Source organism: Ovis canadensis, chromosome 1 (genome assembly GCF_042477335.2).
Source record: "Ovis canadensis isolate MfBH-ARS-UI-01 breed Bighorn chromosome 1, ARS-UI_OviCan_v2, whole genome shotgun sequence".
Taxonomy (NCBI): Eukaryota; Metazoa; Chordata; class Mammalia; order Artiodactyla; family Bovidae; genus Ovis; species Ovis canadensis.
The window spans coordinates 20,776,838-20,802,585 of record NC_091245.1 but is presented as its reverse complement, the minus strand read 5'-3'; the positions used below and the strand labels follow the sequence as shown (position 1 = coordinate 20,802,585).

The window sequence follows — 25,748 nt, the reverse complement described above, 5'->3', positions numbered from 1 at the left end:
TCAGCATCAGGGTCTTTTCCAATGAGTCAGCCTTTCGCATCAGGTGACCAGAGTATTGGAGTTTGAGCTTCAACATCAGTCCTTCCAATGAACACCCAGGACTGATCTCCTTTAGAATGGACTGGTTGGATCTCCTTGCAGTCCAAGGAACACTCAAGAGTCTTCTCCAACACCACAGTTCAAAAGCATCAATTCTTCAGCGCTCAGCTTTCTTTATAGTCCAACTCTCACATCCATACATGACCACTGGAAAAACCATAGCCTTGACTAGACGGACCTTTGTTGGCAAAGTAATGTCTCTGCTTTTTAATATGCTGTCTAGGTTGGTCATAACTTTCCTTCCAAGGAGTAAGCATCTTTTAATTTCATGGCTGCAGTCACCATCTGCAGTGATTTTGGAGCCCCCCAAAATAAAGTCAGCCACTGTTTCCACTGTTTCCCCATCTATTTGCCATGGACAAGACTGGATCCCATGATCTTAGTGTTCTGAATGTTGAGCTTTAAGCTTTTTCACTCTTTCACTTTCATCATGAGGCTCTTTAGTTCTTCTTCACTTTCTGCCATAAGGGTGGTGTCATCTCCATATCTGAGGTTATTGATATTTTTCCCAGCAATCTTGATTCCAGCTTGTGCTTCCTCCAGCCCTGCGTTTCTCATGATGTACTCTGCATATAAGTTAAATAAGCAAGGTGACAATATAAAGCCTTGACGTATTCCTTTTCCTATTTGGAACCAGTCTGTTGTTTCATGGCCGGTTCTAACTGTTGCTTCCTGACCTGCATACAGATTTCTCAAAGGGCAGGTCAGGTGGTCTGGTATTCCCATCTCTTTCAGAATTGACCACAGTTTATTGTGATCCACACAGTCAAAGGCTTTGGCATAGTCAATAAAGCAGAAATAGATGCCTTTCTGGAACTCTCTGTTTTTTGATGATCTGGTGGATGTTGGCAATTTGAGCTCTGGTTCCTCTGCCTTTTCTAAAACCAGCTTGAACATCTGGAAGTTCACAGTTCACATATTGTTGAAGCCTGGCTTGGAGAATTTTGAGCGTTACTTTACTAACGTGTGAGATGAGTACAATTGTGTGGTAGTTTGAGCATTCTTTGGCATTGCCTTTCTTTGGGATTGGAATGAAAACTGACCTTTTCCAGTCCTGTGGTTACTGCTCAGTTTTCCAAATTTGCTAACATATTGAGTGCAGCATTTTCACAGCATCATGTTTTAGGATTTGAAATAGCGCAGCTGGAATTCCATCATCTCCACTAGCTTTGTTTGTAGTGATGCTTTCTAAGGCCCACTTGACTTCACATTCCAGGATGTCTGGCTCTAGGTGAATGATCACACCATCGTGATTATCTGGGTTGTGAAGATCTTTTCTGTACAGTTCTTCTGTGTATTCTTGCCACCTCTTCTTAATATCTTCTGCTTCTGTTAGGTCCAGACCATTTCTGTCCTTTATTGAGCCCATCTTTGCATGAAATGTTCCCTTGGTATCTCTAATTTTCTTGAAGAGCTCTCTAGTCTTTCCCATTCTGTTGTTTTCCTCTCTTTTCTTTGCATTGATTTCTGAAGAAGGCTTTCTTATCTGTCCTTGCTATTCTATGGCACTCTGCATTCAGATGCTTCTATCTTTCCTTTTCTGCTTTGCTTTTCACTTCTCTTCTTTTCACAGCTATTTGTAAGGCCTCCTCAGACAGCCATTTTGCTTTTTTGCATTTTTTTTCTTCTTGGGGATGGTCTTGATGCCTGTCTAGTGTCACGATCCTCCGTCCATAGTTCATCAGGCACTCTGTCAGATCTAATCCCTTAAATCTATTTGTCACTTCTACTGTATAATCATAAGGGATTTGATTTAGGTCATACCTGAATGGTCTAGTGGTTTTCCCCACTTTCTTCAGTGCTTCCTTCTGGCTAGTCTGAAATGATGTTGAAATCTTTTATGCCTGTGAAATAATAGAAATGTTATCAAAATTGTATCTAAACAAGTAACATTTCAGACTGGAATATGACCCTTTATTTGGAAAGTATGCACACACACACAGAGTGAAGACCCATGAAAATAGGCATTGTTTGCAAATACCTTTTGTTAATAGTTATCCAGTGGTTAGGACTTACTTTTCTGTGCAGGGCACTCTGTTTGATCTTTGTTGGGGGAAGCTGCATGGCATGGTCAAAAAAACCCTCCCAAAACAAACCAAAAACACCCTGCAAAAGTCCTCTTAAAGCTCCATAATTACATTGAAGAATACATTTTTATTTTTGAACTGGAATTTTTTTCCTGAATTTCAATCAGAAAGAAAATCTTTTAAGGAAGCAAATCCCTATCAGAAAGTAGAAGAAATGCCAGGTAGTGTGCTGTAGTTGGGCTTCCCCGGTGGCTCAGTGGGTGAAGAATCTGCCTGCAATACAGGAGATGCAGCTGCGATCCCTGGGTAGAGAAGAGCCCCTGGAAGAGGGCATGGCAACCCACTCCAGTATTCTTGTCTGCAGAATCTCATGGACAGAGAAGCCTGCTGGGTCGCAGAGTCGAACACAACTGAAGCAACTGAGCATGCATGCATGCATGCTGTAGTTAATATGAACTTACCTGAATTACTACTTCTTTTATATTTGTATTTCTGTACACTCATAATTGAGTGTTTTCAGAGACTCAGGTTCATTATACATTGATTGTGAAATTATTTACATTTTGCTATATTTATTATCAATATAGTATTACAGATAGTTTAGAGTAAGAGTAAAGAATAAGTCATACATTTCCACCCAAAACAACATTATCACTTTGCTATAATTCCTTTTTTCCAGTGCATAATTTTATATAATTATTGATTATTCAGTTTTGTATTTTTGCCCTTCCCTCTTCCCATTTAACATATATCGTAAATATCGTCTCATGTCATTTAAGCTCGTGTGGTGGTAGGGATAAAAGGGTGATTTTTAGTTCTAACCTTTGAATCTAAATTTTTTTTTAAATTTTATTTTTACTTTATTTTACTTTATAATACTGTTAATCTAAATTTTTAAAAGCAAAATTTATGCAAGATAATTGTGAAAAAAACACAAAAAACAACAAACAACTGAACAGAAATGTATTCCATACAAAAATGAGTCTTATATAATCATATCTTCCACCAAGATGACAGTTTAATATATGAGTGCCCCTAAATTGTTTTTTGGATATATATTAATGTTTACTATTATATTTAAAAAATAAAAATAAGATTGCACTATACATTTTGTTTTGCAACATACTATGGTCACTGGACAGTGAAACTGAACATCTCCCCATGTTAGTATATATAGAACTTATCTCATTCTTTGAATGACTATATAATACATTATTTGGATATACTACTGTTTATTTAACCTACCCTATTGATGGATATTTGGATTGTCTTCAGTTTTTTTTTTTTTCTGTTACTGACAGCATGTAAGTTAATACATTCTTGTATATATATATTTTATGTGCTTATAGTTAAGTGTCACTTTTAATGGCTATAAAGTATTCCCTTTAGTAGAAATGATACATTTGGGAGAGAAATAAGATTGAATATAAAATATTTTTGGTGACTACTTTTTGACAATATTTCATATTACTAATTTTGTTTTGCCTTTTATCAGATTTTTCCTTTGACATCAACTTTGTGATGTAAACTATAGAAGAGCCTGCCCTAACCCCAGGAACCTAACTTCCTCTTTTATCTTGACTTTTTTCCCCAGTCTCTTAAATAGCCTTCTAACTCAAAAGAAGAGGTGAGTTGCCTAACTGACCTAAGTGGTCTTCTTAAATTCAAATAGTAAAATTTATCAGGAAATTTCCTGGCAGTTCAGTGGTTAAGACTCTGTGTTCTCACTGCCAGGGGCCCCACTTCAGTCCCTGGTGGTGAATGAAGATCCCACAAGCTGAGTGGCCAAAAAAAAAAAAAAGAGAGAGAAATTTTATCAAAATAGAGATTATTCTGCATATTCATACATCCTCTTAGTACTTTAGCATGCAGCTTATTTAAATAGGGTCCAATATGAGTTTATCCTGTGTCAAGCTTCTTGTTCCAGCATACAAAATTTTAGATACATTTGGTGTACTTAGAAGATGAGCCTCTTGCCCATCATGCACCACATGTTTGTGGGGAACCTGGTGCTAAACCATTCGTAGACGACTTGCTTCTGGGTCTGGATTTTGTGGGTAGCAGAGCAGCTCTCTCACTGCAGTCTATTGAAAGTCGGTCCATGACACAAGGATTTGAAAAAAATAAATCAAAAAAAAAAAAAAGGAAAATCAGAAGGAATTTCCTGGCAGTCCAGGGGTTAGAACTCCATGGTCTCGTTGCTGAGGGCCCAGGTTCAGTCCCTGGTTGCGGCACTAAAATCCCACAAACCATATGGTGCAGCCAAAAAAAAAAGATTGGAAACAAAGCTTTTTATATCCAGATTACAGGTTATTGGAAATAATAGTTCTCAATTTTCTCCTAGTTGGATCACATATGTAATATCATGTACATTTTTTGCTATTGTGTTTTAGAGAGGCTTTGATGGTTTGGAGGGTAATTAAGGCTCTACATTAGAGAAGGTGACCAGGAAGCTCTTGATGCCCTGTTCCATAGGAGACCTGAAAGGCTTGTATGCATCTGCCCTGGAGAAAACTTGGTAACTGAAAAGGTATCATGAAGAAGAAAACCAGACTTAATTTGTTGTATACTTGCAGCATCCAGAACTAGGATTAAGGTTGGAGCTGGGGAGAGAGAGGAAAGGAAACTCATTTTTATTGAATGCTTATTGTGTGTTAGGACTTTGCCTTGTGCTTCATATATACATTTAAAAAAATTTTATATTAGTGGCACTGGGTCTTAGCTGCGGCATGCAGGATCTTTAGTTGCAGCATACACGTTCTTAGTTGTGGCATGTGGGAATTAGTTCCCTGACCAGGGAACCTATGCCCCCTGCATTGGGAGCTCAAAGTCTTAACCACTAGACCACCAGGAAAGTCCCTTCATATATGCATTTTTAGAATTCCTTAGTATGTTCTCATTTAATTTTCATAACAACTCAGTTCAGTTCAGGTCAGTTGCACAGTTGTGTCCTACTCTTTGAGACCCCATGAATCGCAGCACGCCAGGCCTCCCTGTCCATCACCAACTCCCGGAGTTCACTCAGACTCACGTCCATCGAGTCAGTGATGCCATCCAGCCATCTCATCCTCGCTCGTCCCCTTCTCCTCCTGCCCCCAATCCCTCCCAGCATCAGAGTCTTTTCCAATGAGTCAACTCTTCGCCTGAGGTGGCCAAAGTACTGGAGTTTCAGCTTTAACATCATTCCTTCCAAAGAAATCCCAGGGCTGATCTCCTTCAAAATGGACTGGTTGGATCTCCTTGCAGTCCAAGGGACTCTCAAGAGTCTTCTCCAACACCACAGTTCAAAAGCATCAATTCTTCAGTGCTCAGCCTTCTTCACAGTCCAACTCACACCCATACATGACCACTGGAAAAACCATAGCCTTGACTAGACGGACCTTAGTTGTGAAATATAGTTAATATTTACCTTTAATTTGTAAATTAGGGGAGAAGTTAATTAATATCCCTAAGATCATTCACCTACTAAGTTAGAGTCAGAATTTTTTAAACTTGTTTTAATTTGGTCACATACATATGTTTTAAATAATACGTAACAGTATGTTATTTTAGAAAAATTGTCATCCCCTCCCCGACTGCTCTCATTTCATGAAATTTTATCTATCTTTACATGCTTTTTCAATCTCAGTATCTTTGCTGTCACTGGGTCTTTTTTTAATTATCTAGCACAGTTTGCATTGTATATTTTCTGCTCTTTCCTCTTAACTGTTTTATTTTTTAAATTAATTTTTATTAGAGTATAGTGGATTAACAATATTATGTTAAATTGTTACAGTATGGTGTTAGTTTCTGCTGTACATGAAAGTGAATCAGTAATACATATGCATATAATCACTCTTTTTTTAGAGTCTTTTCTCATTTAAACCATTATAGAATATTGAATAGAGGTCCCTGTGCTATACATTAGGTTCTTTATTAGTTTCTAAGCTGTTTTAGAAAGCACATTTTTTGAATATGTATATGGTACTTTATTAGAAGTTTTATTCTAAGCAGCAAGAAGTCATTCACACAACATAAGACCATTTGGTTTTTCCATTTCTGTTGTTGGTGTTTGTGAGCTCTGTGCTTCATTCATTTGCTTGATTTTTTTTTTAATTGACAAAAAAGTTTATCATCTTTTGTTTCTGAAGCCTTTTTTGTTTTTGTTATTATCATGATAAAAATATAACAAAACCCCCATTTACCTGTCACCAGTATCTTAACAATTATTAACATTTTGTAAAATTTGCTACATCTTTTTTTCTGATGTATTTTAGCACAAATATAGACATGATATTTCACTTCTATTTCTGTGTGTATTTCACTTCTATTTCTGTGTGTATCTCCAAAAATAGGTCTTATATAATCTTAATATCATTATCACACTTAAGTTAGTAATAACTTTCTGTTAACAGCTAATAGTAGTCCTTATTAAAAATTCCCCAGTTGTCTTTTATACCTACTTTGTTCAAATCAAGATTCAATCAAGTGTTATTGTTTTGGTTGTTAATATTCTTAATTCTCCTTCAGAGTTAAAATTTGAATATCGTGGCATGCTTTTTCTTTCTTTCTTTCTTTCTTTTTTTTTTTTTTTTTAACATTTATTTAACTGTGCCAGGTCTTGGTTGTGGCCTGTGGGATCTAGTTCCCTGACCAGGAGGGAACCTGTGCCCCGTGCATTGGGAGCTCAGAGTCTTAACCATTAGACCACCAGGGAAGTCCCCATACTGTGCTTTTTCTCTGCTTTTCTTTCCTTGGGGTGGGGAGGGGGGACTTTGTAACAATCAGAACTTTCCAGTAGTAGAACAGGCTGATGAAGGAATTAGTGAGCTCAAAGAGAGCTCACTAGTAGTAGTGTTTCAGTAGGCTGAGCTAACTCTGGCCTCTGTAGTTTCCAATCCAGTGGATACTTTTCTTCATTTTGTTTGACTGGTTTGTGACTTTTGATATGTTTGTCATTCCCACCTTTGGCCTGTGTGACATGCCTCCTTTTCATTTTATTCTTTTTGTCCTGTATGTGTTGATGGTCCCTTGACGTCTTAGTCTAATCTCAGCTAAGGAGGCAGGAAAGAGACTGGGCTTTGGAACATAGTAGCAATTCAGTAAATGGTTACATCTGACTCATTTTTCTAGTTTGGGAAACTGGAATATCGGCAGGTGCTAAGTCAATGAACATTTTCAGGTTGCTTCCATTGTCTTGGTTATTGTAAACAGGGCTGCTGAGGTGCATGTATCTTTTTGAATTATATAGTTTTCTCTGGGTATATGCCCAGAAGTGAGATGGCAGGATCATTGGGTAGTTCTGTTTTTAATTTTTGAAGGAACCTCCATACTCTTCTCCATAGTGGTTGTATCAATTTGTATTCCCACAAACAGTGTGGGAGAGTTCCCTATCTCCACAGCCTCTGTAGCATTTGTTGTTTGCAGACTGTTTTTTGACTATGCTGCATGGCATGCCAGGTCTTAGTGACCCTGATAGGGATTGAATCAGTGCCCCCTGCATTGGAAGCTCAGGGTCTTAATCATTGGACTACCAGGGAAGTCCCTATTTATAGACTTTTTGATGATGGCCATTCTGACCTGCATGAAGTGATATGATACCTCATTGTAGTTTTGATTTGCATTTCTCTGATCATTAGTGATGTTGAGCATCTTTTCATATGCTTGTTGGCCATCTATATGTCTTCTTTGGAGAAATGTCTGCTTAGATCTTCTGCCCATTTTCTGTTTTTTTGGTGAGGTGGAGTTGGTGGTATGGGGCATGTGTGATCTTCTGTGACCAGGGACTGAACTCATGCCCCTGAAAAGGAAGCATGGAGTCTTAACCACTGGACCACCAGGGAAGTTCCCTGCCCATTTTCTGGTTGACTTGTTTGTTTTTCTGTTATTGAGTTATATGAGATGTTTGTATACTTTGGAAATTAAGCCCTTATTGGTTGCATTGTTTGCAAATATTTTCTCTCAATTTGTAGGTTGTGTTTCTGTTTTGTTTATGATTTCCTTTTGCTATGCAAAAGCTTATAAGTTTGATTAGGTCCCATTTGTTTACTTTGCTTTTATTTCTGTTAGCTTGGGAGACTGATCTAAGAACATTGGTATGATTTATGTCAGAGAATGTTTTGCCTGTGTTCTTGTCTAAAAATTTAATGGTGTCATGTCTTATATTTAAGTCTTTATACCATTTTGAATTTATTTTTGTACATGGTGTGACAGAGTGTTCTAACTTCATTGCTTCATACATGGATAACCAACTTTCCTAACATCAGTTGCTGACGAGACTATCTTTTCTCTGTTGTATATTCTTGCCTCCTTTGTTGATTAATTAACTGAAAGTGTGTGGGTTTATTTCTGGGCTGTCTATTCTGTTCCACTAATCATAGGTCTGACTTTGTGCCAGTACCTTACTGTTTTGATTACTGTAGCTTTGCAGCATTGTCTGAAGTCTGGGAGGATTATGCCTCCTGCTTTGTTCTTTTTCCTCAGGATTGCTTTGATTATTCTGGCTCTTTTGAGGATCTGTGTAAATTTTAGGATTATTCTAGTTCTGTGAAAAATGTCAGGGGTAATTTGATAGGAGTTGCATTAAATCTGTAGATTGCTTTGGGTTTTTTGTTTATCTTTTAATTTCATTTTATTTATGATTTTTATTAAAAAATTTTTTTGGCTGTACCATATGACTTGAGGGATTTTAGTTCCCCAACCAGGTATTGAACCCAGGCTACAGTGGATCTCCAGGGAATTCCTATTCTGTTCATCTTTAAAAAAAAAATTGGTTTAGTTATGGCTTCTCTGAGACTTTGTTGCTGTGCATGAGCTTTCCCTAGTTGCAGCAAATTGGGGCTACTCTTTAGTTGCAATGCGTGGGCTTCCCGCAGAGTGTGAGCTGATACAGTCTTCAGTAGCTGCAGTCTGTGGGCTCTAGAGCACGGGCTCAGTAGTTGTGGCACACAGGCTTAGTTGCCCTGTGGCATGTAGAATCTTCTTGGATCAATGTGTCTCCTACATTGGCAGGCAGATTTTTAACCAGTGGACCACTGGGAAAGTCCTTGTTCTCCTTTTTAAAATCACATATTTCCTTTCTTACTTCTTCACCCTCAAGTAAGAACAGTAAGTATTAAGCCCTCCTTACTTCTAACTTGTCACTAACAATTAGTATGCTATATTGTACTTATTGATTTACATGTGTTTTCCTGAGAGACTAAGTTCCTGGAGGGATGGAGTCATGTTTTATTCAGTTTTCTATGTCCTCGCAGAGGTGTAATAGTATAGTGATTAATGACATAGGCTCTGGATTTGAATTTCTGGCTCTACCACTTCTTGGCTCTAACAATTTGGGCAAGTTAAGTAATTCCTTCATGTCATGTCTTTGTTTCCACATTTGTAGAACAGGGATACTAATACAGTTGACTCTTGAACAATATGAGTTTGAGCTGCATGGGTCCACTTATATGCATATTTTTTTCAATAGTAAATACTATGGTACACATGATCTGAGACTGGTTGGATGCGGAGGAACTTGGGGACCATATATATATATGTTTAACTGCATTGAGGGTCAGAGTTCCTAACCCCACCACTGTTCAAGGATCAACTGTAGTACCTGTTTTATAGGACTGATATGGATATTAAATATAAAGCACTTGGAAGAATATCTGGATTATAGTAAATGCTCGGTAAATATTATAGCACATATCTCAATGCCCTGTACCTAGTGGGTACCTAACATTTGATTTTTTTAATAGAGGGGATTGTTGAATTGGCTGAAAGATTGGACTCAGTTCAGTTTAGTTGCTCAGTCATGTCCGGCTCTTTGCAACTCCATGGACTGCAGCATGCCAGGCTTCCCTGTCCTTCACCAACTCCTGGAGCTTGCTCAAACTTGTGTCCATTGAGTCAGTGATGCCATCCAACCATCTCATCTTCTGTCAACCCTTCTCCTCCTGTCTTCAATCTTTCCCAGCGAGTCAGTTCTTTGCATCAGGTGGCCAAAGTACTGGAGCTTCAGCTTCAGCCTCAGTCCTTCCAATGAATATTGGAAAGATTGGACTAGTTAACCTCTAAATGCCTTTACAACTTTCAACCTAAGTTTCTGTTTTATGTCATGACCTAGGGCCTGGTGGATTGTAGTTACAACAGCATATAATATGCTTATCCAAAAGAGACAATACAGTTTTAAGAACTGGCTTTTTGATCTGTCTGGCAGTAATATATGCCATTGTGTATACTCATGACTAATTAAATAGGGGATGCCAGTTTTTATGTTAGATTGCTTTTGGTTTGAATGGAAACTGCAACTCATTATTTCACAGCAGGATGGCAAGTTCAGCAGTATTGCTTTTATTTTTAATTAGTCAGTCATCCTGAAATGTGTCTGTATTTGCTATGTTGGTTCATAGAAAGGATAGCAACTGAGTAGACCTGTGATATAGATTTGCCATGTGGTTGGTCTTGATATATAGCTAATGTGCTTATCAGTTTTCCATCTCTGGAAAATGGCCAGTTTTCTGGGCTCCATCTTACTCATGATGAATCCTTCATTTATTTTGAATTAGTTAGGGAATTTTTATGATGATAGAAAGAAAACAAAGTATAATTAGGATAGCAGGATATTGTGTTTGCATTCTTTTTCCGCTTTTTATACCCAGGGTATAAAAGTTTCAGAAATCTTTTTTTACTCACTTTGTGAACTTCATTACCAACTGTGTGCACACGATTCCATTTTTGGATGGATGTTGAAGATTATGGTTGCTGGCTGACAGTTGGCCATATCCAGTTACCTGATGGTTGATAGCTGTTCAGTGTGTTACAGGATTTTATTTGCATCTGCGTTGTTGTGAAGTTTCATCTGCTTCATTTTTGTGGAATGAAAGGGTAAGAAACAACTAATACTGTAGTTTAGAATGGAAAAGAAGGACTGATTGGGAGTTTGCATATCTTTCCTGTCAGCTTGGCCTCTGTTCTTTAAATAGTCTGTTTAAGCCAATGCTAATTTTTATGCCCGTGGAATGTGGTTAAATGACTGAAGGCTTTTGCTCCAGAGGCTAGTGAAGCTCTTGTCTGTATATTCTTTAGTCTCTGTTAAGTTAGGGTGGGGAATAATAGTAGCTTTGTACCTAGCTAATGAACAGTTTTTCACAGAAATTTAGTTATTTTTCTGGAGGAGACATGCTGTAGTGGAAGTGTTTGGTATTAGAACTCTGAATTTGAATACAGCCTGTTGCTGGTGGTGGTGGTGTAGTCACCAAGTTGTGCCTGACTCTTGTGACCCCCATGAACGATAGCCAAGCGGGTTCTTCTGTCCATGGGATTTCCCAGGCAAGAATACTGGAGTGGGTTGCTGTTTTCTGTTGCAAGGGATCTTCCTGACTCAGGGATGGGACCCAGGTATCCTGCATTGCAGGCATCTCTTGCATTGCAGACAGATCTTTTACCAGCTGAGCCATGTTTATTTGAATTTAATTTCTCAGTGTTGTAATTTCTTTTTTAAAAAATGGAGATGATAATACCTATCTTGCAGAGTTGTCATAAAGCTTCAGTTCAGTTCAGTTCAGTCACGCAGTCGTGTCTGACTTTTTGAGACCCCATGGACTGCAGCACGGCCAGGCTTCCCTGTCCGTCACCAACTCCCAGAGTTCACTCAAACTCATGTGCAGTGAGTTGGTGATGCCATCCAACCATCTCATCTTCTGTCGTTCCCTCTTCTCCTGCCCTCAGTCTTTCCCAGCATCAGGGTCTTTTCCAATGAGTCAGTTCTTCGCATCAGGTGGCCCAGGTATTGGAGTTTCAGCTTGAGCATCAGTCCTTCCAATGAATATTTAGGACTGATTTCCTTTAGGATGGACTGGTTGGATCTCCTTGCTGTCCAGAAGACTCTCAAGACTCATAAAGCTTAGAGATAGAAAATGCAAAAACACTTGGTAGAATCCATGACCTATGGTAAATGGTGATTGTGGTTATTATTTCCAGAAGCATTGTGGATGAGTGTATGGTCTACTTGGGAGTCCTAAGAAAGTTTCTTAATTCTCTGGAAAATGATTTGTGGAATTCCTACTTTGGAAAGATGTAATGTATCTTATAGGATATTTAGTTCACTGACTTTTTTATTGACAGCTTTTCCTATTAGTTTCTCCAGTAAAAGCTTTTAATTGTACTTTCTTTGTGAGAAAGAAATCAATCCCAAGATAAGTGAAAATTAGCCTTGAAAAGACAAACCTGCTTATGGGAAAGGGAAAAAGTTCTGAACTTCCCAGTTTATAAGTATTGAAGTTGAGAACACACTAAAAAATTCTTTGTGTCCTTGTAAGCACATGATTTTGGCATTTTTGAAAGAGTGCTGAAGGCTGTTTCCTAGTTTAAGAACAAAACTGATTAAGCTTTTCTCACACAGTGCTTCTTAACAGGGGCACTATTGGCATTTAGGGCAAGACAATTCTTTGTTGTGCAGGACTGTTGTGTGCATTGTAGGACATTTAGCTTCCCTGGCCCTGCCCACTAAAATGCCAAAAGTGCCCACCCCACACCCCCGCCATTGTGACGATAGCGCCACCCTGAGAAGAGCCTCCTTCCCCCTAAATTTCACATGCCCTTAATGGAGAACCACTGGGAGTCTCGCTCGGATATATTTAGTGAAGCAGCTCACAGTATCATCAGCTTCCATTTAGGAATTTCAAGCTTTTACAAGCTAAAAATTCATTATTCTTGATCATCAGTGTGTCATCTCTTGAATCAAATAGCCTCGATAGCAAGAGTAACTGTAGTTGTTTTTTCTGTTCTACCCAAAATGTGTACTTTAAAGGGCATCATTAACATCAAAAGGTAATATTCCATAAATGACACCAAGAGAAATAATCCGGAGTCTGAAAATAGCATAAAATCTCACACATTTCAAAGAATGTATTGTCTCATTTTAAAATTAGTCATTTTCAGATTTAAAAAAAACAGCATATGGTTTTAGAGTCTGTTCATATATACCTTTGCTGCCTTTTATGGCTAAATTAAGATTTATTAGGTTAAATTGAAAGCTATTTGTAACTTGGTTGGTTTCATTTATTAAAATGTGGTCATTCAGTATGTTGGCCAGGGGAGCAGAAGGCATGGTTTGGAGGTTTTCCCATGTTCAGCACTTCTCCAAAATGGATTAATAAAGTTCTTACTCCCATAAGGGGACTGTACTTTTTCCTACTCACCTCCCTCAACTGTCTAGTAATTAGTATTGCTTTAGCATATAATAAGGGCTCTACAACTAAATATCAGTGTTTTTCATGAGTGTTTTTATATTTTGAGTGTGTGGATTTGAATAAGGAAAGCTATCCAAAAATTCTCCCAGTGCTTTTGAGTTTTTAGCTTAAAATATAAATGCTCCTTGGACCAAGAACTACAGTTGAACTGTTGCAGAATAAAAGTTTGAGAATTGTGAGACTTGGCTTGCACATTGGGATGCTATTTATTTGCCAAATTATTGTCAGTTGTTTTGGCCAGAGCATATGGCATAGCTGTTGTATTGGAAAACAAAACAAAACAAACTTAAAATTCTTTTTTTATTAGAAAAGTTAAATATAGAAAAAAGTACAATATAATATCACCCAGTATTAACAAATATTAGTTAGTGAAAACTGTGGAAAATTGTTAAAGAGATGGGAATATCAGATTACCTTACCTGCCTCCTGAGAAACATGTATGCAGGTCAGGAAGCAACAGTCAGAACTGGACATGGGACAACAGACTGGTTGAAAATTGGGAAAGGAGTACGACAAGGCTGTATATTGTCACCCTGCTCTTTTAACTTATATGTAGAGTACGTCATGTGAAATGCCAGGCTGGATGAGTCACAAGCTGGAATTAAGACTGCCGGGAGAAATATCAACACCCTCAGATATGCAGGTGATAACTACTCTAATGGCAGAAAATGAAAGGAAACTAAAGAGCCTGTTGATGAGGGTGAAAGAGGAGAGTGAAAAAACTGGCTTAAAACTCAACATTAAAAAAACTAATATCATAGCAGCCAATCCCATCAGATCATGGCAAATAGAAGAGGGAAAAGTGGGAAGCAGTGACTTTATTTTCTTGGACTCTAAAATCACTGAGGACGGTGACAGTAGCCATGAAATTAAAAGACATTTGCTCTTTGAAAGGAAAGCTGTGACAAACTTAGTGTATTAAAAAGCAGAGACATCACTGTGCCAACAAAGGTGCATATAGTCAAAGCTATGTTTTTTTCCATGTATGGATGTGAGACATGGACCATAAAGAAGGCTAAGTGCCAGAGAATTGATGGTTTTGAATTGTGCTGGCGAAGACTCTTGAGAGTCCTTTGGACAGAAAAGAGATCAAACCAGTCAATCCTAAAGGAAATCAACCCTAAATATTCACTGGAAGGACTGATGGTGAAGTTGAAAGGTCCAATACTTTGGCCACCTGATGCGAAGAACTAACTCATTAGAAAAGACTCTGATGCCAGGAAGGATTGAAGGCAGGAGGAGATGGGGACGACAGAGGATGAGATAGTTGTATGGCGTCACTGACTCCATGGACATGATTGAGCAAGCTCCGGGAGTTGGTGATGGACAGGGAAGCTTGGCATGCTGCAGTTCTTAGGGTCCCAAAGAGTTGGACATGACTGAGCAACTGAACTGAACTGACTCAGTGGATATGACTTTAAGCAAACTCCGGGAGATAGTGAAGGACAAGGAAGCCTTGAGCGCTGCAATATATGGGAAGTTGCAAAGAGTCAGATACAACTTAGCGACTGAACAACAATAACAGCAAGTTAGTGAAAAAATAATAAAGTTAGCAAACATATTTGTTCTGATATTTTAATAAAAATGAACAAAACATTATTGCTATAATACAAGTCTCCTTTTTTCCTTTCCTTATTTCATTTTTCTTCTTTGCCACCAAGGCAACTACTACGATGAATTTAGTGACTGGCTTTCTACTTCTTGCTTTTAGACATCTACTATAAATATGTACCTTTAAATAATAATTTAAAGAAGAACTATACAAAAAACCATCTTAATGACCCGGATAACATGATGGATGGTATGGTCACTTAACTAGAGCCAGGCATCCTGGAATATGAAGTCAAAGGGACCCTAAGAAGCATCACTAGGAACAAAGCTAGTGAAGGTGATGGAATTCTAGTTGAGCTATTTCAAGTCCTAAAAGATGATGCTGTGAAAGTGCTGCACTCAATATGCCAGCAAGTTTGGAAAACTCAGCAGTGGCCGCAAGACTGGAAAAAGTCAGTTTTCATTCCAGTCCTAAAGATGGTCACTGCTTAAGAATGTTCAAACTACTGCACAATTGTACTCATTTCACATGCTAGCAAGGTCATGCTCAGAATCCTCCTAACTAGGCTTCAGTAGTCTGTGAACTGAGAACTTTGAGATATACAAGCTGGATTTAGAAAAAGAGGAAGCAGAAACCAAATTGCCAACATCTGTTGGATCATAGAAAAAGCAAGAGAGTTCCAGAAAAACATCTACTTCTGCCTCATTGACAACACCAAAGCCTTTGACTGTGTGGATCACTGTGGAAAATTCTGGAAGAGATGGGAACACCAGACCACCTTACCTGCTTCTTGAGAAATCTGTATGCAGGTCAAGAAGCAACAGTTAGAAGATAATATGAAACAAGACTGGTTCAAAATTGGGAGAGGAGTGCTTCAAGGCTGTATATTATTACCCTGTTTATTTAACTTATATGCAGAGTACATCATGCAGAATGCTGGGCTGGGTGAAGCGCAGCTGGAATCAAGATTGCTGAGAGAAATATCAATAACTTCAGATATGCAGATGACACCACCCTTATGGCAGAAAGCGAAGAGGAACTAAAGAGGCTCTTGATGAAAGTGAAAGAGGAGAGTGAAAATGCTGGCTTAAAACTCAACATTCAGAAAATGAAGATGATGGCATCTAGTCTCATCACTTCATGGCATATAGATGGGGAAACAATGGAAACAATGAAAGAGTTAATTTTCTTGGGCTCCAAAATCACTGCAGATGGTGACTGCAGCCATGAAATAAAAAAGACGCTTGTTCCTTGGAAGAAAAGCTATGACCAACCTAGACAGCATATTAAGAAGCAGAGATGTTACTTTGCCGATAGTAGTCAGTCTAGTCAAAGCTATGGTTTTTCCAGTAGTCATGTGTGGATGTGAGAGTTGGACCATAAAGAAGGCTGAACACCGAAGAATTGATGCTTTTGAACTGTGGTGTTGGAGAAGGATCTTGAGAGTCCCCTGGACTGCAAAGAGGTCAAACCAGTCCATCCTAAAGGAGATCAGTCCTGAATATTCACTGGAAGGATGGATGCTGAAGCTCCAATACTTGGGCTACCTGATTGGAAGCACTGACTTATTAGAAAAGACCCTGATGCTGGGAAAGATTGAAGGCAGGAGGAGAAGGGGGTGAAAGAGGATGAGATGGTTGGATGTCATCACCGACTCAATGGACATGAGTTTTAGCAAGCTCCAGGAGATGGTGAAGGACAGGGAAGCCTGGCATGCTATGGTCCATGGGGTTACAAAAAGTCGGACTGGACTGAGCAGCTCAACAGCAACAAAATAATAATTATAGTAACCAATGGGCTTGAATGCTTACTACTTGCCAGACACTGTTCATTTAACCAATAACCTTATGGTGACTGTAATGAATTAATACATAGAAAATGTTACAGGAAGTATAAAGTGAAAATGTTAGTTGCTCAGTCATGTTAGACTTTGAGACCCCATGGAGTAGCCCACCAGGCTCCTCTATCCATGGAATTCTCCAGGTGAGAATACTGGAGTGGGTAGCCATTCCCTTCTCCAGAGGATTTTTCCGACCCGGGCATCAAACCGAGTCTTCTGCACTACAGACAGATTCTTTACCATCTGAGCCACCGGAGAAGTCCATACAATGCAGGTACTAGTTTATTTCCATTTTGTAAATTATGTAGAGGTTTTAAAATAACTTGGCTGGGTTCTTATAGCTGCAAGCTACAGATCGAGGATTTGAAGCCAGGTTTGTCTGGAGGCTATACCTTTAATCATGTATACCTTTGCAGAAGGAAATGGCAACCCACTCCAGTATTTTTGCCTAGAAAATTCCATGGACAGAGGAGCCTGGTGAGCTACAGTTCATGGGATTGCAAAGAGTCAGACAAGACTGAACACACATACATAAACCAAGCCCCGTTTCCCACTCCCCACCCTGCTTGTCTACTTTTATTCCTGATTAGACTCTTAGCCTCTGCAGGGACTACTTTTGGAACCTCATCCTCAGGTTCCTCAGGTCCCCTCCAGCAGGGAGCCCTCGGAGTCTGCTTTGGAGGTGTTGCTGGTGCCCGCTTGGGAACCTGGATGCCTCTGCTTTACGGCGCTCTCCTGGCAGGGCACAGGGAAGCAGCAGGTGGCCATGCGCTCCATTTGTTCCCTGAGCTGGCTCCCGTGTGATTACTACCTCTTCTCCATGTCACCTTCAGTGTGGAAGCCTCCTTGGCCCTTCCTCTAAGCTGAGGTTCACCTCTCTGAAAAAGAAGCTTGGGAATTGCTGAACTATGTTGATCTCTGCAAAAGCAAGGTGCATTTTCTCCTGAGGTCTGTGGCAGTCAACTCCCAAATGAAGCAAGTGTGTACCTTTAAGCAATCCTGCTTCTCTATAAATATATGTTATTTTGTATGTATTTAAAAATTAATTATTTTGGCCGTATCAGGTCTTGGTTGTGGCATGCCGGCTTCTCTCTAGCTGTGGTGTGAGAACTCTGGAGTATGTGGGCTCTCTAGTTGTGGCTCACTGGCTGAGTAGTTGAGGCATTCAGGCTTAGTCTAATAATTTTTATTTATTTATTTAATTTATTTGCTTTTGACTGTGCTGGGTCTTTGCTGCAACCCGGGCCTTTGTCTAATTGCCGCAGGTGGGGGCCACTTTCTGGTTTCCGTTCGTGGGCTTCTCACTGTGGCCGCCTCTCTTACTGCAAAGTAGGGGCTCCAGGGGTGTGGCCTTAGTAGATGCTGCCAGCGGCACATCAGCTGTGGCTCCCAGGCTCCAGAGCACGGGCTTAACAGTTGGCCCAGGCCCAGCTGCTCTGTTGGAGAAGGCAATGGCACCCCACTCCAGTACTCTTGCCTGGAAACTCCCATGGACGAAGGAGCCTGGTAGGCTGCAGTCCATGGGGTCGCTGAGAGTTTATATGTAAACATATAAATAAACATATATGTAAACCTGGATCACTTTTGCTATACACCTAAAAGCAATACATTTTAAGTTAACTAAGCGTCAATTAAAAGAAATAGTTTAAAAAATAAAATAGGGTAAAAAAAGCAATGAGTGGAAGTGGAAAGAAGCAAGTTGTAGTTCACGGTATCATTAAAACTGAACTGAAAACAATTTTTAAGAAGTTACCCCCCAAATTATAGGACTATCCCTATAGAATGATACCATTTTCATTTTTTAATGTATTTTTAAAATATACAAGGGGGCTTCCAGTCGTGTCCAACTCTGTGCGACCCCATAGATGGCAGCCCACCAGGCTCTTCCATCCCTGGGATTCTCCAGGCAAGGACACTGGAGTGGGTTGCCGTTTCCTTCTCCAATGCATGAAAGTGAAAAGTGAAAGTGAAGTCACTTAGTCATGTCCAACTTTTAGCGACCCCACGGACTGCAGCCTACCAGGCTCCTCCATCCACGGGAGTTTCCAGGCAAGAGTACTGGAGTGGGGTGCCACTGCCTTCTCCGCTTACGCTATATAGGAGGTCCTTATTAGTTCTCTATTTTATATATAGTAGTGTGCATATATCAATCCACATCTCCCAATTTTCCCTCTCACCCTCTCCCCTCTAGTAACCATAAGTTTGTTTTCTATATTTATGACTCTGTTTCTGTTTTGTAAAAAAGTTCCTTTATACCCTTTTTAAAAGTTGCACATTATACCACATCATCTTTATCCATTGATCTGTTGAAGGCCTTAGATTGCTTCCATGTCTTGGCTATTGTAAATAGTGCTGCAATGAACATTGGGGTATATATATCTTTTTTTTCTTTAAACAAATTATTGAAGTATAACTGATTTACGAAGGCAATGGCAACCCACTCCAGTACTCTTGCCTGGAAAATCCCATGGACAGGGGAGCTCAGTAGGCTGCATGCAGTCCATGGGGTCGCTAGGAGTCAGACAGGACTGAGAGACTTCCCTTTCGCTTTTCACTTTCATGCATTGGAGAAGGAAATGGCAACCCACTCCAGTATTCTTGCCTGGAGAATCCCAGGGATGGGGGAGCCTGGTGGGCTGCCATCTATGGGGTCGCACAGAGTCAGACACGACTGACGCGACTTAGCAGCAGCTGATTTACAGTATTGTGTTAGTTTCAGGAATATAGCACAGTGATTCCATTATACATGTATATATCTCTATTCTGTTTTGGAATCTTTCCCCTTATATGTTATTACAAAGTGTTAAATATAAGTTCCCTGTGCTATACAATAGGCCCTATTGATTATCTGTTTTATATATCGCAGTGTATATCTGTTAATCCCAAGCTCTTAATTTATCCTTTCCCACCTTTCCCCTTTGATAATCATAAATTTGTTTTCTATATCTGTGTGTCTATTCTGTTTTATAAGTAATTCATTTGTATCTTTCTCTCTTTTTTTTTAGATTCCACATATAAGTGATATCATATTTGTCTTTGTCTGGCTTGCTTCAGTTTGCGTGATATCTCCAGGTGCATCCATTTGCTGCAAATGGCATTCTTTCTTTCTTTTTTATGGCTAATACTTCTTTGTGTGTGTGTGTACATATGCTACATTTTCTTTATCCATCCCTCTGTCAGTGAACATTTAGGTTACTTCCATGTCTTGGCTATTATAAATAGTCTTTTAATGAACGTTGGGGTGCGTATATCTTTTCAAAGTATAATTTTTTCTGGATTCAGGAGTGGGATTACAGGATCATATGGTAGTTCTATATTTAGTTTTTAAAGTAGCCTCCATACTGTTCTCCATAGTGGTTCTACCAATTTGTATTCCCACCAACAGGGCAGGGAAGGGTTCCCCTTTCTCCATATCCTCTCCAGCATTTATTGTTTGTAGATATTTTGATGATGCCCATTCTGATTGGTGTGAGGTGATATCTCATTGTAGTTTTGATTTGCATTTCTCAAATAGTGATGTTGAGCATTTTTTCATGTGCTGTTGGCCATCTGTATGTCTTCTTTGGAGAAATGTCTATTTAGGTCTTCTGCCCACTTTTTGATTTGAGTTTTTCTTTTTTTTGCTATTGAGTTGGATGAACTGTTTATATATTTTGGAGATTAATTTCTTGTCAGTTGCTTTGTTTTGAAAATATTTTCTTCCATTCTGTATTTTTCTAAAGTTTCTTTTTCTTTTCCATCTCTGTCTAAATTGTAATCGGCCTGGCCGCCTTCTGCACTCAAGTCCTGATTTTCTTTTCTATGCAGATGACTAGCTGAACTTTTAACTCTCTTAGTGGGAAAAACACTGAACTAAGTAATAATGAAATGGAGAAAGCCTGAGCTTTGGTGCTAGGTGGACCTTGGTTACAGTGCTGATTCTACTAGCTGTTTTTCCTTAGACAAGTTACTTTTAACTCCTGAGCCTACATTTCTTTTTCTGTAACTTGGGGAAAATCCTCAAAAAAATCCTCAAAATACGCCTACTTGGTGGTATATTTTGAGGATTAAATGAGAAAATGCTTGTGAAATTCTTGATGGTTTTTTAAAAAAAGGTTTTTTATAAGCTATTAATATTCTCCTTCCTTGCTATAGAGGATCTTCAACTCTTAGTGCACATTAGAATTTCTGGGAAACTTGGTAAAATTTCCAGACCTCACTCCAAGAGTGAGTAGTAGGTCAAGGTTGAGACCTAGGAATCTGAGTTTTAAACAAAATCCTTGGGTAATTTTGAAGCAGATGATCAACTTTTAGAGATGCGCTATCCTTGATTCCATGTCTAGCTTTGCTAGTAAATAACTTAGAGCTGTGGGCGCATAATTTCCAGTTTCTGGTCCTTGTGTTTATTCAAGTATAAAATGAACTTTATGGTCTCTCTTGGCTGTAAAATTTTAAAAATGTTGATCTTATAATGTTAAATTTTTGAACTGGTGATCTGTTGCCACTTCTTGGCAGAAGTTCAGTAGAGGTACTTTAGGAACTTGGATTATGCTTCTTTCTATGAAGACTGGTGAAACTAGCTTAAGCAAAAGTAATTTAAAGATATGGGGATAGCTTGTGAAACCTTAACTGCCAGGATGCAGTTAGGCCTCAGGAATCAGGAACTAGATAGAACACATTAGGAAAATCAAGAAGTTCTTGCTGTCTCTTTTTTTTCTTTACAAATTGGCCTCAGTCCCTTGGCTTTTTGTGCCTTCAAGGCTGCATGGTAGAAAATAGACATGGACAACATCTCCTGAGTTTACATTGCTTTCATTTTAGAAAGCAGCCAGACTGAGGCTGGAGTATCTTAATTCCAATTCCAACTTGCCAGGAAAGGAAATGCGATTGGTCCATATTGGGTAGAAGGCCACCAGCTTTCACTACATCAGGGGCATACTATAAGGATGATCTTGTGAGCCCTGCCACTAATTCTCCATGATTGGAGGTTGGTAGAGGTAGTCTGAGTTAGGTATTCATAACATTTACAAAAGCATTTCACTAATTGTAGGATCACAATGTAGTATTTTGCATAGGACTCATAATTGATTCTTTTTAAAATATTTTTTTCAATACTAATTTAATTTTTATTATATTGGAATATAGTTGATTAATAATGTTGTGTTAGTTTTGGGTGTACAGCAAAGTGATTCAGTTATACATATATGTGTGTATGGTTTCTCAAATTCTTTTCCTGTTTAGGGAATTACAGAGTATTCTGTGCTATACAGTATGTCCTTATTGGTTATCTATTTTAGTTTTTTATTTTTTAAATTTTAAAATCTTTAATTCTTTTTTTTTTTAATTTTTAGTTTTTTATTTTTTAAATTTTAAAATCTTTAATTCTTACATGCGTTTCCAAACATGAACCCCCCTCCCACCTCCCTCCCCACAACATCTCTCTGGGTCATCCCCATGCACCAGCCCCAAGCATGCTGCACCCTGCGTCAGATGTAGACTGGCAATTCAATTCTTACATGATAGTATACATGTTAGAATTCCCATTCTCCCAAATCATCCCACCCTCTCCCTCTCCCTCTGAGTCCAAAAGTCCGTTATACACATCTGTGTCTTTTTTCCTGTCTTGCATACAGGGTCGTCATTGCCATCTTCCTAAATTCCATATATATGTGTTAGTATACTGTATTGGTGTTTTTCTTTCTGGCTTACTTCACTCTGTATAATCGGCTCCAGTTTCATCCATCTCATCAGAACTGATTCAAATGAATTCTTTTTAACGGCTGAGTAATACTCCATTGTGTATATGTACCACAGCTTTCTTATCCATTCATCTGCTGATGGACATCTAGGTTGTTTCCATGTCCTGGCTATTATAAACAGTGCTGCGATGAACATTGGGGTACATGTGTCTCTTTCAATTCTGGTTTCCTCGGTGTGTATGCCCAGCAGTGGGATTGCTGGGTCATAAGGTAGTTCTATTTGCAATTTTTTAAGGAATCTCCACACTGTTCCCCAAAGTGGCTGTACTAGTTTGCATTCGCACCAACAGTGTAGGAGGGTTCCCTTTTCTCCACACCCTCTCCAGCATTTATTGCTTGCAGATTTTTGGATCGCAGCCATTCTGACTGGTGTGAAGTGGTACCTCATTGTGGTTTTGATTTGCATTTCTCTAATAATGAGTGATGTTGAGCATCTTTTCATGTGTTTGTTAGCCATCCGTATGTCTTCTTTGGAGAAATGTCTATTTAGTTCTTTGGCCCATTTTTTGATTGGGTCATTTATTTTTCTGGAATTGAGCTGTATAAGTTGCTTGTATATTTTTGAGATTAGTTGTTTGTCAGTTGCTTCATTTGCTATTATTTTCTCCCATTCCGAAGGCTGTCTTTTCACCTTGCTTATATTTTCCTTTGTTGTGCAGAAGCTTTTAATTTTAATTAGATCCCATTTGTTTATTTTTGCTTTTATTCCCAGAATTCTGGGAGGTGGATCATAGAGGATCCTGCTGTGATTTATTTCTGAGAGTGTTTTGCCTATGTTCTCCTCTAGGAGTTTTGGTTATCTATTTTAAACATAGCTGTGTGTACATGTCAATCCCAAATTCTCAATCTATCCCTCCCCCTCCCCCTTCTCCTCGGATAACCATAAGTTCATTGTCTGAGAGTCTGTTTCTATTTTGTAAATAAGTTTGTTTATATCATATATTTTTTAGATTCTGCATATAAGAGATACCACATGAAATTTGTCTTTTCTGTCTGATTTCACTTAGTATGATACCTCGAAGTCCATCCATGTTGCTGCAAATAGCACTGAGTTCAGTTCAGTTCAGTTGCTCAGTCGTGTCCGACTCTTTGCAACCCCATGAACCGCAGCACGCCAGGCCTCCCTGTTCATTACCAACTTCCGGAGTCCACCCAAACCCATGTCCCTCGAGTTGATGATGCCATCCAACCATCTCATCCTCTGTCGTCCCCTTCTACTCCTGCCCTCAATCTTTCCCAGCATCAGGATCTTTTCCAATGAGTCAACTCTTTGCATCAGGTGGCCAAAGTATTGGAGTTTGAGCTTCAACATCAGTCCTTCCAGTGAACATCCAGGACTGATCTCTAGGATGGACTGGTTGGATCTCCTTGCAGTCCAAGGGACTCTCAAGAGTCTTCTCCAACACCACAGTTCAAAAGCATCAATTCTTTGGTGCTCAGCTTTCTTTATAGTCCAACTCTCACATCCATACATGACCACTGGAAAAACCATCGCCTTGACTAGACGGACCTTTGTTGGCAAAGTAATGTCTCTGCTTTTTAATATGCTGTCTAGGTTGGTCCTAACTATTTCATTCTTTTTAGTTGCTGAGTAATATTCCATTGTATATATGTACCACATCTTTATCCATTCATCTGTCAGTGGACATTTAGGTTGCTTCCATGTCTTGGCTACTGTAAATGGCACTGAAATGAACATTAGGGTGCATGTATCCTTTCGAACCATGGTTTTCTCAGGTTCGAGAAAAATCCCAGGAATGGAATTGTTGGATCATATGGTAGCTGTATTTTTAGTTTCTTGAGGAACCTCCATACTGTTCTGTATAGTGACTGTACCATTTCCACCAACAGTACAGGAGAGTTCCCTTCTTTCTACACCCTGTCCAGTATTTATCTGACTGGTGTGAGGTGATATATATATTTTTTTTTTAAAAAATTTATTTATTTTTGACTGTGCTGAGTCTTTGTTGCTGCACAGGTTTTCTCTAGTTGCAGCAGGCAGGGTCTGTTCTCTAGCTGCAGTGCAAGGGCTTCTCATTGTGGTGGCTTCACTTGTGGAACATGGGTTCTAGGGCACTTGGGCTTCATTAGTTGCAGCGCGTGGACTCAGTAGTTGTGGCTCCCAGACTCCAGAACACAGGCTCAGTAGTTGTAGCGAACAGCTTTTAGTTGCTCCACAGCATGTGAGATCTTCGTGGATCAGAGTTCAAACCCATGTCTCCTGCATTGGCAGGCAGATTCTTTACCATTGAGCCACAAGGGAAGCCTGATATCATGTAGCTTTGATTTGCATTTCTCTAATAAGTAGCAGTGCTGAGCATCTTTTCATGTGCTTTTTGGCCATCTGTATGTCTTTGGAGAAATGTCTGTCTAGATCTTCTGTTGATTTTTTTTTTTTTTTTGAGCTGTATAAGCTGTTGTAAATTTTGGGGATTAATCACTTAGTCATTGCATTGTTGGCAAATATTTTCTTCCATTTTGTACGTTGTCTTTTTTTTTTTTTATGGTGTCCTTTGCTGTTTAAAAGCTTTTGAGTTTCACTTGGTCCCATTTGTTTATTTCCATTATTCTAGGAAATCGATTGAAAAAGTAATTCTGTAATTTATGTCAAGTGTTCTGCCTATATTCTCCTCTAAGAGTTTTATAAGTGCTGGGAAAGCTGGACAGCTACATGTAAGAAAATTAAATTAGAACATTCTTTAACACCAAACACAAAACTAAACTCAAAATGGACTAATTAAACCTAAATATAATTGATTCTTGTGGGAAAAAGTAGTAGAGACGGACTAAAAGAAAAAGTGGGCTTTTGTTTTTATTGTTCATCAGGTACCAGAATGGTAGAGCCTTCTGTGGTCATTTCTGCTAGACTGGGTTGTTTAATCAAGAGTGGCTTTTTAAATTGCCTTTGGATATAGTTTTTTTCTTTTAAAATTATATAATTTTAAAATGTAAAATATTTATCATCCTTGTTTTATATATTTGAACTTGACTTTTTCAAATGAAGAGAAAATTATGTGAGACTGTGAAGGGCATTGGCAAGAGTACAAGTTTTTGAATCAGACAGTCTGGCATTTTAGTGTTATCTCTGTCATTTAGTGACTGTATGATTATTTGACCTCTCTGCAAAATAAGCATTATAATCTTTGTATCATGGGTTACTTGAGAATCAAATGACATAACATATGTACAACTCTCATACTGTTTCCTAGATAGTAGGTGCTCAATAAATCATGGCTATATCATTGTTTTTTGAAGGTAAAGGCATAAGGTGTTTTT

The 25,748-nt window shown here is 38.9% G+C and overlaps 1 protein-coding gene across 6 annotated transcripts in view; it reads left to right on the top strand.

Annotated features, from left to right (window-relative positions):
• Window positions 1-25,748, top strand: part of TESK2 (testis associated actin remodelling kinase 2) — a 141,134-nt gene that overhangs the window by 7,941 nt on the left and 107,445 nt on the right. The gene's annotated exons all lie outside the window — the stretch shown is intronic.